Below are 18,893 nucleotides of genomic sequence, written 5' to 3' on the forward strand. Positions count from 1 at the left end.
GCGTTTTTTTTTTTTTTTTTTTTCCCCAACCTGGAGAAATGTTAGTTCTCTGTGAAGGAAGAAGCACCTCCCTGAAACTGCCCCTGAGCACGTCCCAACAGTTAGGGCTGGGTTGGGAGCCCCAGTGCCGGGTCACTGGTTTGTGCTGACCTGCGTCACTGGGATCTCGCTCCTCCTAAAGCAGCGGCAGGAGACACCGTTTTCTGTGCCTACTCACTGACTACGCTCCTCTCAGTGAATGAAGAGAGCCTAAATTATTCACACTGTCATTTCAGCTGCCTGACAGCAGGGAAATACAATTTTCCCCCACTCTTTAAAGAAACTTCACAGGAGCAGAAGGCTGCAGTGTGTTTATTCGCTTCACTCGAGGTGCTGTGAGCGCACCCCTGCCCCTTCCTCTCCCCACCGCCCAGCTCCGTCCCCCAGCCGCTGCCCTGCCAGCCGGGCCCCCTGCCTCGGCACCGCGGCCTGCGGACGCCTCCCGGCAGCCGGTACGTGTCGGTGCGCACGTACCGGGGGCCGAGCACCCGGCCGCAGCCTCCCGAAGCAGAGAGCCGCGCCGCGGAGCGCAGCCCTTCCCCTCACGGAGCCCCAAGCCCCCGGCCGAGGCGCACCGGCGCCCTCCCAGCAGCGGGCCGCAGCCGGCCAGCGAGGAGGCGGCTCCCGCCCCGCGGCCCGGGCCGGGCCCCGCCGCCCGCCGTCCCCTCAGCACCGCGGCGGGGCCCGAGGCCGCACGGGGGCGGCTGCGGCGGGGCTCTGCGCCGCTCAACCAACCCCGGCGCCGCCGCCTCGGGCGTGCCCACCTCCCTCCCCGTGATTGACCCCGCCGGCAGCCAATCCCCCCGCGGGAATCTCCGTCGCCGCCCAATCGCCGCTGCGGGAGGCTGGAAGTGGGCGGGCCCTGGCGGACAGCGGGCTCGGTGGAGCGGCGGCCGAGGAAGGGCGGCGGTAGGCGGCGGCGCCGCGGGGATGGCGGCGGCGAGGGGGTTAACGCGGGGGGGGGCCGCGAGCCGCCCCGCAGCCCCCTGAGCGCCCCCCGCTCGGCGCTGAGCCCTCAGCCCTCCCCGCGGGCGGGCGGGCCGGCTCCGTCCCGGCCCCGCAGTCGCCATAGAGACCGCGCCGCACGCCATGGGGCGGAGGCTGGCCCGGGGGCCGCTGTAGCGCTGCCGTCCCCCCACCCCCGGCGCCTCGCAGCCCTTCCCCGGGGCTGCCGGGCTCCTCAGGGACCCGCCGCCGCCGCCACCACCGCCTGCCTCGGCGCCGTTCCAGGTGAGGCTGCGGGCGGGTTGCGGCGCTTCCCCCCCCCCCTTTCTCCCCCCGTCTCCCCTCAGCGCCGAGCCCCGGCACGCGCCTAACGGCCGCGTGTGGGCAGGGCCGTCCGCCCGTCCGTCCGTCCGTCTGTCAGGCCGCTGGTAGCATCGCTAGGCGAGGCCGGCTGCGCCCGGCTAGGCCGCGGAGGTCCTCGGCCCGGGGGGAAGCGGCCGGGCTGCGCTTCCAGGCCGTGTGCCCGCGGCCCGGGGGCGCCCAGCTCCCCGCACGGGGACACGCCGCGTCCCGGAGGGCTGCGGGGAGCGCTGGGGCTGCCCCCGCGTCCTTGTGCTCCTGCGGGAGGAACGGCGGCGGGAGGACAAAGGTTGGTGAGAGGTTGGTAAACCCCCAGGGAGCCGCGGCGGGGCTGGTGCGGGCAGGGGGAGCTGCGGGTGTAGGGATCGCCAATGTGCTGCCCCGCTGGGGGCACAGCAAACCCCCGGCCCTCCGCATCCCAGCAGGGTTCGTAATTCCCATCACAGGGGCCGTAGGAACCGGGTTATGAAATAGCTTGTCGTAGCTTTCTTCGGCTGCGTGTGCAGAACCAGTTGAATCTGAGATGAATTATTCACAACTAGTAAGATGTATCGATGGGAGGGCTGAGCGCCCTAAAATAAGGCGTGCTCTTGTTTGTCGTGAAATCTTGTTAGCCTTAAAGCGACCGATTGGTTTCCACACTGTGGTTCTGGAAAAAACAGCTAGAATTTTTATTTTTTCTGCATAGTTAATGCCCTGCGTCTCTTCAACACATGCTATACTTGTATAGATTGTTAGCTACTTTTTAGCTGCTGTTTCTGAGAAAACCAAAGGTTGGAGCTTACTTTGCTACTCATTTCATTCTGGATTTTTTGAGGGTGGCTCTTACGATATGAACTCTTGGAACAAGTGTGCCTAACGCTGTCATTCTGTGTTAATTTGCACTGAATGCTCCCTCACTGATGATTCCTTTGTTTTACAATGTGAATTACACATAAAAAAGTATTAAAACTTTCTTAACTTTATGAACAAGAGGTATGTTTATATCTTCTTACAAGCCATGCAAATACAAATGTAAGAAAGTCTGACTACAGCATGCATATATTAATTGGGGGAAAGTTACTTTGAAAACAATACATCAAGGCATTACAGTTTTAAAAAAAGCAAAGATGTAATCAGTTATCTCTGACAAATACTTTGTTCTTCTCTGGTATATTTCTGAAGTATCATTGTGCTGTTGAAATCCAGCATCTTTTTACACTAGTCATTTTGGAAATGTCAGGGGCTAGAATGAGAAGAGCAAATTGAGAGGATGAGGTATCAAGATGTTTGTTAGGTTTAGTATAGTCGTGGTATTATTTCTGCATGTTGCAGTTTGTCTTGCCTCTAACATGACAAATTTTAGCAAGGTTTTTCCACTGTGAGTGATTAAATCAAGAAAGCTTTCTGAGTGTGATAAAAGAGAGAGGTGGGTGAAGCTTTCACTGTTTGAAACTGATTTCTAAATGACCAGCTTCTACCAGTTCTTTATGTGTATATATGGTTAAACACTTGCTTGGCACGTGAATTTATGCTCTATGGTATATTGATACGCTACCGTGCTTTCTGTTTTAGCTAAGACTTGTTTATCTAGTGGGAATGAAGTGATACTCAACAACAGGAGATGTATAGTTAACTGTATTTTTCTGTGTTTTGTGTTGTGTCTTTCTCCTGCTGTGTTAAACCACCACACAAAGCCTTTGTGTTTGGCTAGAGGGGAGGAGAGCAGCTGCCTCTTCAACGTAAGATACCAGGATCCTCAGAGGTCTCACAGGGATGCGTCTGACATGGACCAGCCGCTGTCCTTCCTCCCCCTGCCTAACTCTTAAAGCACTCTCTTCCCGTGGAGGAGAAACCTGAGCTTTGCTTGATTGATCTCATGGATCAATGTATTGCACCGTGCATCTAGAAGGTCTGTCTGACAGGCTAATTGCTCAAGTAGAGATGTGCAAGAATTAAAATGAGCCAAATTGACTAAATGCAAGCTGTACCCTAAGGAATCCAAGAGCTACACATCAGGGTTTGTTTAAAAATTACTTAGCATCAACTTGATTTCTTGTCAGCGATGAAAGAAACTTGTTCAAATGCTTAAACTTTTATTTGTTTTTCTTCAATAGGCTTGTGTTTAGGCTACTTAAATGAGAATTAATACATTTAACTCGAAGAAGAGGAAATTATTTCAGTCAGTAGAGTACAAGTAAATGGGGCACTTTAATTTTCTGCTTTTCATACAGTAACAGAGCGCTTTAATGCTTGTCCTGTATTCCATGTCAGATAGTGCTGGAATAAAAGTTAACTTCCCTGCCTTTGTTGGGAAACACTAAATACTAGAATATAGTGTGGCTGGTAGTAACCATATCTTGTATGTTCCTTCAAAATTACTTTTTTGAAAATATCATCCAATCTTTTATTTAACCTTTTTAACTTTATTATATTTATTGAAATTTTAGAATTATAGTCTTTTTTCTTTCTTTCTTTTTTTTTTTCTCCTTCAGTGCTCGCTGCTAAGTAGTGTACTCTGGTGGGAATCAGGTATTTTTTTTTAAGCTGATTATGGAATTGAGATGCCTTTCTTGGCAGTTTCAATTTATAGTCTGTTTTTGTTGTTGTTGGTGGTGGTGTTTTTTTTTTTCTCCTCTCTATTAGCTTATACATCACTGATTTTTGAAACCTAAGTAGCGGAAAATTCAAACAATAAAATTTGACCTTGTGACCCTTCACCTCTTGATCTAGTTTAATATCTTTTCTCCACTTTTGAGAAGTCCTGTAAGTTATAACTTCAATAACTTACTCTTCAAACTTGTTTTTCAATTAATGGAGAAAAATCTTTGAAAACCTTAAGGAGTTTTTGGGGAGAAAGGAAGGATTGAATTTGAGAGGAGGGCGGACAAGGAGGGCAGACTGGGGGAGATTTAAGGTGTCATTAGCATTTCTAACAAAACCATATGTTGTTAAGACTTCAAAAATGTGTTCATCTTTATGTTCAGGTGTGTCTTTCTGTGCTTCTTGTACTGCATGGTTGATTCCATGGTTCTGTGATGGAAAACATCGCTCAAATGCTATTTCATGCTGTTGCTTTGTCTCTGAAGAGATTAATCAATTATCAAGAATTAGATTATTTGCACTGATGAGGAATTCATCCGGTAATTCTTCCTTTCAGAGAAATGTGTGTACGTGCATTTCTTGCTTAGCCTTGAGGCTGGTTACAGAGGAAGCTTTGGAAGTGCTGGAAGAGGCGAAGGCTGGATGCTTCCTCATGGGTGAAGTTCCCCAGCTCACTGATGGTCTTGGTGACAGCAGTCAGATTTTCCAATACAAAGCTGTCTCATGTATAAAGAAAGGGTAAAATATGCTGAACTCCCTTTGAGAGCTGGTAAAAGATGTGAAATACTTTTAATATGAGGCTACTTTCTTATTTCTGGATATCGTGAAGGGATTCATTAATTAGTGCAGAGAAGTTACTCTATGGAGCTGAAATGGGGTGAAACCAGTGGTCGAGGTGGATGTCCTCCCGATCTGTGTTAATGGAGATAACGTTAACACATTTTTGAAGCCCTTGTCTTGCAACTGGCATCACGCCATCACTGTGGCCTGTGTTAATGGGCTTGTTTCAGTGGACTGGTCCGCAGTTGGAATTGGTTTTGCCTCATGGATTTTGCCTGTTCCCAGTGCTTGGTAACTGTCTCCAGTCAGCAGCCACTTACTGATTGTGAAAGAGGGCTTTCTTTCAGCTCTCTGTCACTTCCCAAATATTTTTCAGATAAGGTTTGTTGCTTTTGTCATGCGGTCTCTCAGTATATTAATTTTTTGTGACATTTCTAGCGACAGTTATTTGATACAGTGTTCTTCAGAAATGTAGTAAGAATTGGATTGCTTTGTTTGGTGTACAGCAGGGTGTGTTTTGTTGCAACTGTTAAGTTTACTGCTACAGTAATGCTTCAAATATCGCTCTTGGCTAGCAGTGCTGCTTCTGAGCAAATTAAGCACGTCTGTTTAGCTTCAGTGTTGATTATTTAAAAAAGGGGTGGAAGGAATCTATAAATAGAGCTTGCTGCTTTTCAGCATCAAACTGGTGACTTTTTAGAACATTGGCATTGTTATTTTATTTTAAACACAGTATGTCCACTTATCTACTATCTTGAAATAGTTTATTTTCCTGTCTTTCCATTTGTCAGCATTCTGCATTAAATAGATCCAGAATGTGTGTTATCAAGTGATTGAAGATGTATTAAAAGAGGAATGCCTGTGCTACTTACTGAGTTTCATTGAATGCTCACCATTCGTATGTGACACTTTGACTTTCTGTTTCTGGTGGTCTAGAAAATCAAGGTATAATTCCCAAAGAAGAGTCGGCCTAGGACAAACTGATGTGTGGTACTCTGGGAGCTGAAGGAGTAGAATTGATATTGGATCAGGATTCTTTTTCTGTATAAATTTGATCTGCTGTGATGTAAGGCTCTAGGGATCGTTGTGATGATCATGATGATTTGGGTGAAGTGATACTTCTACAGTTTCGTGTAAGACAGTATGTCCATTGGGAAAGCTGTTGAACAGTTCATCTGGATGGAGAAAAGTGAAGAAAGAATCCCAAGATGGATCAGTGCGAAGAAAGTATTTATTGGTCTTGTGGGAGGTATGTGCTAACTAACCCAGTCATGTTTTGTCTTCACTAGGCAAGAACTTAGAAATTGATGCTGAAATTGAGGAGTAAATTTAAGCCTCCCACAGTAAAGCAGATATATACAGGAAAGAATCTCCATCATTGGCTGGTGTTTGTCATTTATTTATAGGCATGCAAACAAATAAACTTAGTTTTTGTGTGTTAGCTACTGCGGATGAAATTGCACGTTACTGCTGGACCAATCTAACAGCTGGCTGCTGTTTAAAAGTGGAAGATGATGTCCTCTGCTTTGCCTTTTCTAGTGCCTGTTGATCTCTGAGCTGTGTTGATTTAACTTAGAGACTTGACAGTGAATGATTTCAAGAAGGGGGTTGTTTATATTGCTATTTTCCTGAGATAGGCTTATAATTCTTACTGGGTCATGCTGTTACATGCAACCTCACTCTGAATGTCTAGCTGAGAGAAGTAGTCACAAGCAGATTCTCTCTGTTACAATAGCTTGGTTACTTGGTTGGTGTATCTTTCTGCCTTTTGTCAACTTGGGAAGAAGGCAAGAGAAGGAGGAATGTTTTACCTAATAGACTGCATTCAGGTCATGCTCTGCTCTCTTCCCTGTTGATTAGGAGAAGGAAATTTGGGCTGGATGCCATGTTCCGTCTGGACACTTGCCCTTGTTGTTCATATTGTTCTTATGTATTTCATTAGTTTTGAGCCTGGGATGCCTTGGCCATTTGGCCGTACTTCTGTAAGCACGCTATGCTCCAACCACTGGACTCACCTTTGAGTCAATTTTCTCTTGACCTCCCTCTGCAGGACAGTTCCATCAGGGAGCAGCTGTACATTGGCTGGCTGTTTGAGCTGGTAGGTAATACACCAATTCTGTTGTGAAGAACTGCATCGGCGTGTTGTAACAGCTTCCTGAAACATTTGTTTTTCCTAAAGTGAAGGTTTGGACAGAATTGATTTATGGTCTGCATCAGGACCAAGGCCTTCCACGCAAGTAGCCCTGTGGTAGATACTGCTCATATTCGATGCTGACAAATTGTAATAGGCTCTCATGTTCCTTGCTCTGAAAGAGGTAAGAGCTGGGATCAGAGGAAGCTATATTGTTCTTGGCCTTAAGAGTAGTAATAACTAGATTCTTATTTATTACCTGTATTATTACTTTTCTAGTTTCTAGTATCAATAATAAAAAGATGTACACAGATTTCATCCATGTTATTGTATGTTTCCTGTTTCTCAGTAGAAATCTCATATCCTTCCTTGCTATGTGATTTCATCTCCACCATGTTCTCTTCCAGAGTAGAAACTGATTTTTGTTTAAGTAGTAATTTCGTAATGAAGAAATAAATATCCCACCACAGTTTAGAGTAAATTTAATGCCTGTTAGTTTAAAATATAACAACAATAAAAAAGCTTCTAGCTTGTATGGATATGATGGTATTTTTTATGAGTAAATTCAAGAGCCTATAGAATGCTTTTATCATTTTAGTGTTATTACACTTTTGTTGTCAGGTGTTACTGTTTTCATATCTACAAAATTAAACCCGCACTCAATCAATCTGAAATAAAACTTCTAATTTTAGAGATTTTAGTTGTATAGATTAAGTGTTTAGACATTCAAAATATACAAATATGGCAGAAAATATGTCAGTAATACAACTGGAATTATTTTTCAAGTCCAAGCTTTAATTCTGAAAGATTTGGTGTCAATTGTCTTTTTTACATACAGACAATATTTATGAAAACATGCAATACTAGTATGTAATACTTTTCATTATTTAGCTGGGGATGAAATGAAAAGCTGTAATTTTTGGGGGGAAATTGCTGTTGTGTTCATAGGGATAGTTTTGCATTTGTTTGTCAGCTAGCTAAGCTAAAATCTGAGCTTGTACTGTAGCTTTTCTAATGTGTAAGAAATTGATACAACTTCTCAGTCTCTTGATCCACATGCGTATAATATGTAAACCGTAAACTTATTTTTGTGCCATATTCTGTGATACTTTTTTTTTTTTTAACTTGATTCCTGGACTTGTTAAAATATACTTTTCTGGACTTATGGCAGTCTTAGCATGCTAAAAATACATAAGATAATACATTTCCATAATGAAATATATTTCTGTAGTTTATTTTCCAAGATTAAAGACTTATTGCATGTCTCAGTCTGGCTGCTTTAAGACCAAGTGCTGTTGTAGTTATTGAGGCTAACTTCGTGCACAGCACCAACTTCTCTGTGACTTCTCTGAATCATGTTTGTTATCAGTAGTTGAATAGGAGCATATAATTTAGAAATTCATTCAGTTCCTTCTTTTCATCTTTTAAGAATTCTTTTTAAGAATTTCTGAAATTCATTGAAATCATTCATGGAGTGTTCTAGTAGTAGAATGTTCTTATTGACTAAAGTTAAAGACGACAGAGGTTTTTTTTTTTTTATCTTTGTAAGCGATCTAAATGTTCAGCTGTTGACTGTTATGATTTGTATGTTAGAATGTAGATTTCTTGTAATTACTTAAGCTAAAGAAATTTATCTTTGATAACTTAAAGGAATTGTGCTTCATGTTTTTGAAACTCAACGCATATTCTCCAATATTTTAATTTTTTTTTTTTTTGCATATTTTCTTGAAATGTGAAAACCAGAACTGGAAATAATACTTCAGCAGCAATCCTAACACTAGCAGAGAGGTTTTATGATCTCCCTTAATATTTATTTGCCTACTCATCCACAATTATCATAGCCTTAACAGTGAGTAGAAGTGTTTTATTAAGAATGACTGATGATCTGTATGTCATGTTAGATGGTGTTTCCATGTACAGCAGGGAGCAAAGAATGCAATGCCCTCCCTTATTGGAGTCGGACCCTGTGTCATTTGATTGCAGGACTTCGAACAACTGATGTAGTTTGTTCTGTACCACTTCCTAATCTAAGGATCAACAATACACCTTGTAAACTATTTTTCTTAAGCTGTTAATCAAAAATTGTGTGAATAAAGTGAAGAACCAATTCCTGTGGGACAAATTAGAAATGTATTAGTTTTGAGACCTATTATTTAATGTGTGATCTATCTATCTATATTTTTTTTCTGCCATTTTATTTTCATAAAACCAGGCTGCTGTGTGCTGCTTAGATGTCTTAGAGCAGAATAAGAGCCACAGCCTTGTCACCTTTACAGGCCAAGGATGTGGGGCTGGGGCTAGTCTGCTTGCTGCCGTGCCGGGCCGTGCGGAGCTGGCCAAGGTGCTGAGCCTCTGCCGCCAGCCCCTTGCCCGGCACCGGGAGGAGGCTCCCCTTCCCGTTCCTCTTCCTGTTCCCGCTCCCTTCGTGCCTGTGCTGGATGCAAACCCTCCTGCCGAAGATGTTTTCCCAGAGTCAGCGCCTCCGGCTTTGTCACAGCCCCTCTCGCATCATGTTCAGTGCCAGAAGTGTTCTCCTTGTGGCCCAAATTATGCCAAACGTATTTATTACCAACCTCGAGCAAGAGATACAAACCTTTCCAATGCGATTCTGTTAGTCCCACTGTAATGTGAAACTTGAGCAGTCACAGCACGTCAGAATGAACTTTCAGATGGTGTATAAAGGGCAAAAACATTAATCTGCCTGGAACTTAGCACTTGTCACAGAGCAGCTGTCTTGTGACCTCTCGGCCCTGGTCCTCAACAGCATCCTACAAAACAGACTCCAAAGATCAACCTGGAAAATAGCACTACTGTCTATAAACAGCTTTCAGGTTATTACAGATGTTTGGTTTATGTTCTTGTCCATTTCCCACAGTGTTCTCTCTTCTTCCCCACACCACTCTTTTCTTTCTCAATGCACTTCAAACATGATTAGTGATGGCGCCATTTTCAATAAATACTAAGTACATGGAATACTTCCCCCCCATTTTAGTAATTTACAGATATTCACTCCCCCCTCAATGGTTATCCATTTAGTAACCATTAGGACACATTCATTTGCATCTATATGTAGTTACAGTGCCAAATTTACTACCATTTTAGGTAGGCAGGTATGGTTAAAAACATGAAGGCTCATTGATACAGTTATGAAGCACTGCATTTCCATATAAGTTGTTTGCATGTAATACAATATGTATATGTAGTACACATAAGATGGATGTAATATATATAATATAAAATGATGTATGTATATGGATGTAATTCATACATATTCAGTGCTCTGCATTACAGAGTATGTTAGCGTAACAGTATTATAAAGAACACTACATGTCTGATTCCCTGCATTAATTTTTGCATTAATGCGATATGTATCAGAGACTTGATGCGGAGCAGAAACTACTAAGCTTGCTAGGCTTATTTATCAGCAGTTATGAGAAAGTAGCTACGTGAACTGGGATAGAAGCAAGACAAAGGAATACCACTAAACTAGATTTTTTGAACATCTGGCATCTTCTTCCTTCTCCCCTCTTCCCATCTGATTTATTTTCCTCAGGTCTTTTCTGGTGAGAGACTTGGATGCCTTTATGAGAATTCCATGGCTCCATGGTTCTTAGGCAAGAGCCTCATTTTCTTGGGGTGCAATTCCATGCAGTGTGACTAAACGAACTAACTGAACTGAAGGAAAGAAAAAATGCTTTTTACACTTCAGTACTGCATCCCTCAACACTGAAATAAAACTTCTAAAAATGCATCTGAGACTTGAATCTCTTCTTGTGTTTTTCCCATGTTGTGGTTTAGCCCAGCTGGCAGCCAAACACCACACAGCCGTTCGCTCACCCTCCCCCCTCCCTCTCCGGGATGGGGGAGAGAAACGGGAAAGTGAAGCCTGTGAGTTGAGATAAGGACAGTTTATTAAGACAGGGAAAATAATAACAATAATAATAATAATAATAATAATAATAGTAATAATGTGTACAAAGTGATGCACAATGCAATTGCTCACCACCCGTTGACCGATGCCCAGCCTATCCCCGAGCAGCCAGCCCCCCACCCCGGCTAGCCACCCCTATATATTGTTCAGCATGACGTCAGATGGTATGGAATACCCCTTTGGCCAGTTTGGGTCAGCTGTCCTGGGTCTGTCCCCTCCCAGCTCCTGCTGCACCCCCAGCCTGCTCGCTAGCAGGACAGAGCGAGAAGCTGAAAAGTCCTTGGCTTGGTGTAAGCATTGCTCTACAACAATTAAAACATCAGCATGTTATCAGCGCTCTTCTCATCCTAATCCAAAACATAGCACCCTGCCAGCTACTAGGAGGAAAATTAACTCTGTCCTACCTGAAACCAGGACATCCCATCACTAGCTGTCTCAGCTCAACAAACTTTCCCAGGGCAAGTTGTCCGTCGGTCAGACCTGACAGCTGATAATGACTGACAAATGGATTAAAGAAATGTACTTCTGCCCTGTTTCCTACCTACCCCCCTGCATGTTAGTCTTGTAGGGTTTTTAATATTTAATAAAGCAGTAAAAGCCTGTTCCTCTTAGGGGAAGAAATTCTATGTCAGCAAAACACCTGACTACTTCTCTAGAAAAGGATGTTAAAATCTCTCCATCATTCTGATTTGTAGGCAGGTGGTGCCCAACCAAAAGTAGGTGTATATGTCCCGAGTGTAATTAGGGGAAAAAGAGCTTAATCTAGTGTTAAGAACTGAATAATAAAAAAAAAGCCTTATGATAGTGCATTTATTCAGGATTTGCCTCTCTACTATGTTTCCTATGAGAAAGGTAGCAAAGTTAAGATTAAAATGTAGCTAAAATTCAGAGTTTCCATATGACATTATGTTAAGGAATATCCAACTGTGAAACTATTAGAAGAGTGAATCATATCAAATTACAACAGAATTACAGGAATTCTTGTTCCCCTTTTCATCAGTTTCATATTGTAAGGGCATTGTATGTCTTCCCAGTTGTTTTATGGCAGTTGTTTGTGGCTGTTCATGAGGTTTTTTTTTGTTTGTTTGTTTGTTTTTCCCGAAACGCATGATTGAAAGTTTCTTGAAGCAACCTAAAGTAAATACTGAAGTCAGGGTCAGGGACTTTTTATACTCTTGCTTCTCTTGATGCTCTGGTCTTCAGCAGCCTAAATTTTTTTAGTCATGTCACCTGTGTAAAAATCATTGTCATTTATGTAGGTGCTACCTGAGGTAACAACTGATTATGGAATAAAAGTTTTTATTTGAACTCAGAACATAGCATTGCTGTACCTGGCCTTCAGTGAGTTCAGATTCATTCCATGAATTTTCATTGCTAAAAATCTGACCCATGATGTCTGTACCAGCTGCATTAAGAGAAAGATAAATTTAAGTTAGGAGATGTGTCTTAATGTGTTATTTCTGTGCGTCCGACCTATAGAATTATTTGAATGTAATGATTAGAGGCATTTCCTAGTTGTATCTGAAGCCAGATACTGGAAGGAAAAAACATCCCTTGTCTATTCAATATCTTTGATCAATCAGCTACGGTCTGCTTTTATCATACTGAACTTCGTGTGTAACAGAGTTACATGATAACATGGTAGGCAAAGATGATTGTTGTCTTAGGGTTGGCATAGATTCACTTGGCCTGAATTCTTTGGCATCTGTGGGATAAAATAATGGGAAAATTGTAAGTAATGAATGAACTCATGGCTAAGACACATTTGCTGTTTTCAGCAGACTGATGTGTGGAAGCCATCCATGATCCTCACATTTGTGGAGCAGTCCATGATCACCACTGTTGAATCACACCATTCTTTAAAACTCTACTGGCTCAGTTCTGTGCATGTGTAATTTTCTCTACTGCCTGAGGAGTGTTTAGTCCTACTGAGGAGAATCATTGGCTGTGTGAGATGTAGGCAAGGCATTACAAAAATAAACATTGAAGGCTGATTGTGATGTGATTATGATTTAAAAGATGATGATGCCTATATGTTTTTGGCATGCTTTTGGTTTAAAATTAAATCAAATTGCAGATTCCACAAGTTTTTGTTGTTGTTAAGATGGTTCTAAGTAATCAAATTAATATTTTGGCATAATCTCTCCCTGTTTAGGATTTTTTTTTATTAGAGTGGAGGAGAAATGAATGCACTGTGTAAAGCAAGGCTTTTAGCTAGAAGAGAGAGGAAAAAATAAATTGTTGAAAGTGGCAATGTCCAGCTAATCTAACACCAGCTGTGCTTTATGTGTACACATAGATACTTTGAACTAGTACTGCTACCTTGAAAGCAATTCTACTCAAAGGGAAGTGGGGAAGATGACAAGCAGAATAGTGAGGTTAGACTCGAGGAGTATAATTCTATGGACCTATAGTAGTATCTGTATGTTTTGTGAAGCAAATCTCCAGTTTTAGGAATGTTTTAGCAAATTACTTGTCTGCTGCCAAAATTTGCAATCAGAATCTCTCTGTCATGTGGTGTAATTTTCAACTACGTACATAGGAAAAAATAGTACTTCCTAAACTGATCTTGTTTTTTTATTTATCTAAAGAGCTGTTGTAATTCAAGTGGCTGTAGTCAGCTGTGATATCATTTGAGTAAGATTACATGATGTTAAGTGGTTTTGATAGCACTGTACATTTTAACATTTGAGTCTTTTACTGTAATAGCGTATTCTGTGAATAGCTTAACTTTATAGCAGTAGGTATAATTTTAAACCTTACTACAAAGGATTTTAGCAAAAGCAGTATTATAAGAGAATATTTAATACTTATTTAAGAATATAAATATGGTCATAACCACATCAAGTAAGGAGATGAATGAATGAATGTAACCAAAAGCGAGATGCATTTAATAGCCTGTGAATGGTTTGATCACTGGTGTATTTGAAATTGCTTCAAACCCCACACTGATCTTGGACTGCTACAAACTATGCTTTCTTTAATCTCTCTTTTTTTTAATATAAGTTAACATTTAGTAAAAGATACATAGAAACTAATTTTTTAAGAGTTATTATTCTATATTTTCTGAATATATATATCGTAGTAGATTTTGATACTTCATCTGGAGAGAGCATTATTAATAGTAATGTTTGACAGAATCGCAAACTTGCTCTGTGTATGGGTACCAAATTTAAAAGGAAATATTCCACTTCAATTGTAATTAAAAAAACATGAGCAAATACGGAGAATTGTTGAAATTTACAGGGCTGTAGTATAGGTGAAAGTTATTAAATCAACATAATTTCATTGCTGTCTGCAGCATGGCTTGATGCACCTTGATTAGAGGTAGAATTTATGCTTATAATATTAGTGATTAGTATTAGTTTTTAATGTGCATGTGAAAATCTGAATTTGAATGAGAAGCCTGGTAATGGAGGGAGTGGGAAATGTGTCGGTTGATGGGAAGAGTACTATAAATAGATATGTTGAGACTATTATAAACTAAACCCAGCCCAAAAAGGGAGAGACAGAACTTGGAAAATAGAAGGTGAAATGATGGAACAAATTGTACTTGAAGATCTTGAATGTTTCTTGAATACAAGAGTTTATATACATTTTTTTTCCCCAAAATAACTGCCTTACAGGAGTCCCAGAAAAAAAAAAAAGTTTACCTGAGTTGAAATTTGTGTCATTGTTCCCACAATGGGTAGTTAGTCAACAGGTTTAGAGTCAGAGATTCTTTTAAGCAATTGACAAAAGGTTATGGACAAGAATTTAATTCAAATCATAACTTGCCAATTCAGATCATATGAACTTATGGTGTTACAAGGAGCAGAATTTCTCTTTCCGCTCTCCATCTTCCCAGACATGTGTAGATGGCCATTCTGGAGCAGACTAACGGTCTGTATTCACCAGTGGTCTTAAGTGGATGCCTAAGAGAAAAATATGAGAACAGAGTGCATGCATCCTCCTTTTACAAGCTCAATTTTCTATTCAGGGACTTCTGAGCTGGATATGGTTAATAAATATTTTCAGCAACCCATGAAAATTTTCTTTTCCATGGAGTTGTCTGATGTCCCTTTGAACCATTGTAAACCTTTATCGTTCACAGCATCTGTTGGCAAGAACTTGCCACGTTAGCTACTACTTCATGAAGAACTCCTTGCTTGTGTTCTGATCCTGGCTTCTGCTTACCTCTTCTGTTTTTTTTTTAATTTTCTTTATTGAATAAGATCACGGATAGATGGTTCCTAGCCAATGTCTCCATGCCCCTGATGATTTTGTAGACCTTTGTTGCATACCCCTCTATTTCCTATCATCTCATTTGAAAAAAATGTCATTCATTGCTTCATGTGGAAATTATCGTGTATCTCTGATTTTCTTGTTCCATTTTCTGAACTTTTTTATTTTAAGTTTTTAGATAGGAAGGACTTGAATTGCATACTGTACTCAAAGTATCGGTGAACCATAGATATATAAAACACAACGATTATCTTCATATTGTCTGTTTTGTCTGAATTGCTGACATTTCATTGTTTTTTGACTGCTATTTAGCATTATGTTGCAATCTCTTGTAACTGTACATCATAATAACTAAGATCTTATTTTTGATTGCAAATAATCCCTAATATATTTTAATGAGAAGTTAGGATTATTTTTCTGATGTACATGATTTTAGATTTATCTACACAGAACCTCACCTACCATTTCATTCCTCAGTTATTCAGTGCCATAAGGTCACTCAACAGTTCCTCACAGTTGTCCCTCATCTTTTTTTTTCCTTTCCTTTTTTTTTGTTGAACAAAAAAAACCCAACAAACTAAAAAGCCACTAAGTCAGATATTATTGCCAGCCAATTTTTGTTACCTTAGCTGACACCCTGTTTTCCAGGTTATGTATGAAAATACTGAACTGCACAGATCACAGCTTGCTCCTTGCAGAACTTCCTAGTGACCTCTTTCCATCACCTGAACCAACTGCTTAGTCCTGCTTCCTGCCTTTTAACCAACTATTTTGTGTGTGTGAGGACTTGTCCTTTCTTGCCATGTCTGTTTAGTTTCTTTAAAAGGATTTTGTCAAGTACTTTTTAGGAAGCCAAACAGACATTATTTAGATCATTCTTGCACACATGACTGTTACTGGAAGCTGCACACTGGGCACAGCGCGATGAACATAGGCTGGTGGTCTGCCAGCTGGGCAGAGCTTGAGTATTGCTTGAAGGCCATCGGTGCAGACAGTGGTTTGCTATTCACGTCACCTTGCTGATCAACTCACCAATGTACCTCTGCTGATTTTTATATTTTCAGAAAAGTTATTCCCATTTATATTTAGAGTTTACCATGAACTTTACTTGATTGGATTAAATATTCAGAAGTTAATAGCTATTAGTTGTATCTATCCCCTTTCTTGCCCAATCTTTAGCAGCAGCTTTTTTTCCTCTGTAAATTGCTATGTATCTACTGCCCTGCTGGCAGTAAGCTTTACCCTCTTGGGTAAGCTTTGGAAAAAGTTCTTCCAACCAGTGTGGTGTTTGCCTTCCTGCCTTCTGTAGTTGTGCTTTGTTTGCCTGTGTTTGGTGTTTTTTTCCTTACTGAGAAAGTTGATTTATCAAATAAAAGAAACTGATTGTACAAGTGGAAAGGGCAATTCTTTGGATCATTTTAAAAGATCATTTTATGTTATTCCTTAGTATATAAATTTTGTGATAGCGATGGTAATGTATTAATATTCTAAGTGTATTCTAAGAAGATAACTGACTATTCCAACGTTTCAAAACACTGTAAGTAAGAATTGTTATTTTGCAGATAAATCCAAACCATAAATAGGTTGATATTATATTACTATGTCACTATTTAAAATCATTGTTTGATTTCAAGCTGTCTTTGTATCAGTGTTCAAAACCACATGCGATATCACTTCACTCTTCTTCAATTTTACAAGGATTTTAAAAACAATTATTGTAATGCTGTATAATTTAGGTAATTGCAGAACTACCTTTCTATTTGTGTGTTTAAAAATTGTTTTACATCATGTAAGCGATCAGAGAAACAGTTTTTTTGAAGAAGGCTTTTATGACAGGTAAAATAAATTCTTGTCATAGAAAAAATACTATTCTAGTTCCATTTAGGTTTGTTGAAACTGTCAGTTATAGTGGATCGAAGACACAGAAATATGTATTTTTTAACAAATGACATTTATTTTTAATGGATTTTGGGGTAATTAATAAGGTTTCACGTCTTTTTTTTTTATTTGGAACTCACTCTTAACTTGTGAGGAAACTGAGAATAATATAATTGTAATGAAATTAACTTCTTCAAAAGTTTGTTTCCATTTCTTCAGTTTTAAAGGCTCTGCACCTGAGTCTGTAGTTCAACAACTGGTTTGAGTTGAAAGCACCACAAAAATAGTCCAGCCCTTCCCTCTCCCCACAGCTAACTTCCACTTTTTCCCTTGTTCTGACATAAGTCTTTGTGCAATTGTGTGACAAATCAAAGTAGGAAATTAACTCACTCAACTGAAAAATACCATGGCAAAACCACCATGGTTTGAATAGAGTTTTTGTTTTATGATACATCCTAGTTCTCCCTGACCAAAAATTTCCTATTTTCTGTAGGTATTAAATTACATCCTGCATTTCTCATAGGAGCAATAACCCTATAGTCTTTCCTTGTCACACACTTACCTCAATGTTTCCTTTTCATTATTGGAAGATCTCAAGTACCTTTCCTCTCAGTTGGTCTAATCAAGCAACATAATAAAGTTTATTTCAGTGCAATTGCTTTCATGTTAAACTTAATTTTGAAGTTTCTGCATTTATTTGGGCTTGAAAAGGGGTTTGTGTGCCTAGAACTTGTATATTTTTCCTGACTGTTTAGTAAAAGATAATATAAATATAGTCATTCCATAAACTTTGCCTTACTTTACTTTTTTGTAATTTTCTTGTGCTGGATTATTTTGAAACTGGAAATAGTGTGGTAGCTTGAAATATGTGTTTTTAAAATAAGGCTGTTATCTTGAAACTAAGTGTTATATATTTAACTTTGTCTTCAAACTGAGGAAAATATTGCCACTTTTGTAATAACAACATAGCTGAATGTGCAGAAGTTGCCAGAAGGGAATCTAGACTCTTTGGCAATAGATGACAAGACAGTTGGGAGCTTTTCACACCTGGAATCTGCAAGTGGTGATGAGAATTTTGGCACCCAAGAGCTTGAGATAGGAAAACATAAAATGGCATTGGTTATGTATAGTTTTTTTTTTTTTTTCTCTCTTCACAACCAGTACAGTTGGAAATTTAGGTCAAGGTCTTAAATTTAGCTTTCTCATTGACATGCTGGATAATGATTTTCAGTGATGTTCAAGAACCCCGCTTCTAATGAATGTATGCAGAAAATATTCTGTTTCTAAGTGTAAGACAGCTTTCTAGTTTGGGCATTCAAATAGATGCACTTAAGGCATTTTTGGGCTTAGAATTTACAAATTGAAAATGATTTTTAGCCTGTCTATGGAAGTAGACTTTACCGGAAATTCTATGGAGTTAGGACCTTTGAAAATTTCCTGCCTTGGTTTTCTGTTTATGCTGACTTTCCTTTCCTCCTTTAAATTCTTCTTCTGCTCAAAAGTAGAAAGCACAGAAATGGAAAGCAACTTTGGAGTGTTCCAGTTATTTAAATGAATGAAGGCAGCCAGATAGAAATAATAACACAGAGAGTTCCTCATAGCAAAGTATTGATATTATTCCTCAGGGGAGGCCACAGGACTTATATTTTTCCTTTTTGTGGAACAGAAGTAATCTTCTGTCCTTGTTTTGTCCTGAAATTTACAGTACCTGCCTTCAACCAAAATTGTCTGTGCTATTTTCTCAACCTTGGGTCTAGATTTAAACATTTATAAAGACTGGTAAACAGAGATTGGCTTCAGTTTAGGGTGATCTCTAAAGAAATTCTTATATACACAGGTACACATGTACATGCATCCAAATTACACAACATGATTGTCTTTGTGTGCTGGACTACAGTCAGCCCTTAGAAATGTGACTTTTTTAATCTGTAAATCTTGCACTGTTATCTGATAGTATATAATCTTTTAATATACTTGTTTGGGTTAAATTGCAGAAGTCTTTTGGGGAAGTGATATGTAGTT

The 18,893-nt window shown here is 40.2% G+C and overlaps 1 protein-coding gene across 7 annotated transcripts in view; it reads left to right on the forward strand.

Moving 5' to 3' along the window:
* The first annotated feature begins 919 nt into the window (after positions 1-919).
* TTBK2 (tau tubulin kinase 2) overlaps positions 920-18,893 on the forward strand; it is a 91,384-nt gene continuing 73,410 nt past the window's right edge. For 3 of the 7 annotated variants that reach the window (XR_004777615.2, XM_035539751.2, XM_050711086.1), the window contains exon 1: positions 1,149-1,269. The gene's annotated coding sequence lies outside the window, so the exon portion shown is untranslated. Of the gene's footprint in view, positions 1,270-1,498; positions 1,634-18,893 lie in introns of those variants that run through there. The other 4 variants (XM_035539747.1, XM_035539748.1, XM_035539749.1 and 1 more) reach the window with 4 other exon arrangements.

The sequence above is a fragment of the Cygnus atratus genome, chromosome 5, assembly GCF_013377495.2.
Source record: "Cygnus atratus isolate AKBS03 ecotype Queensland, Australia chromosome 5, CAtr_DNAZoo_HiC_assembly, whole genome shotgun sequence".
NCBI lineage: Eukaryota > Metazoa > Chordata > Aves > Anseriformes > Anatidae > Cygnus > Cygnus atratus.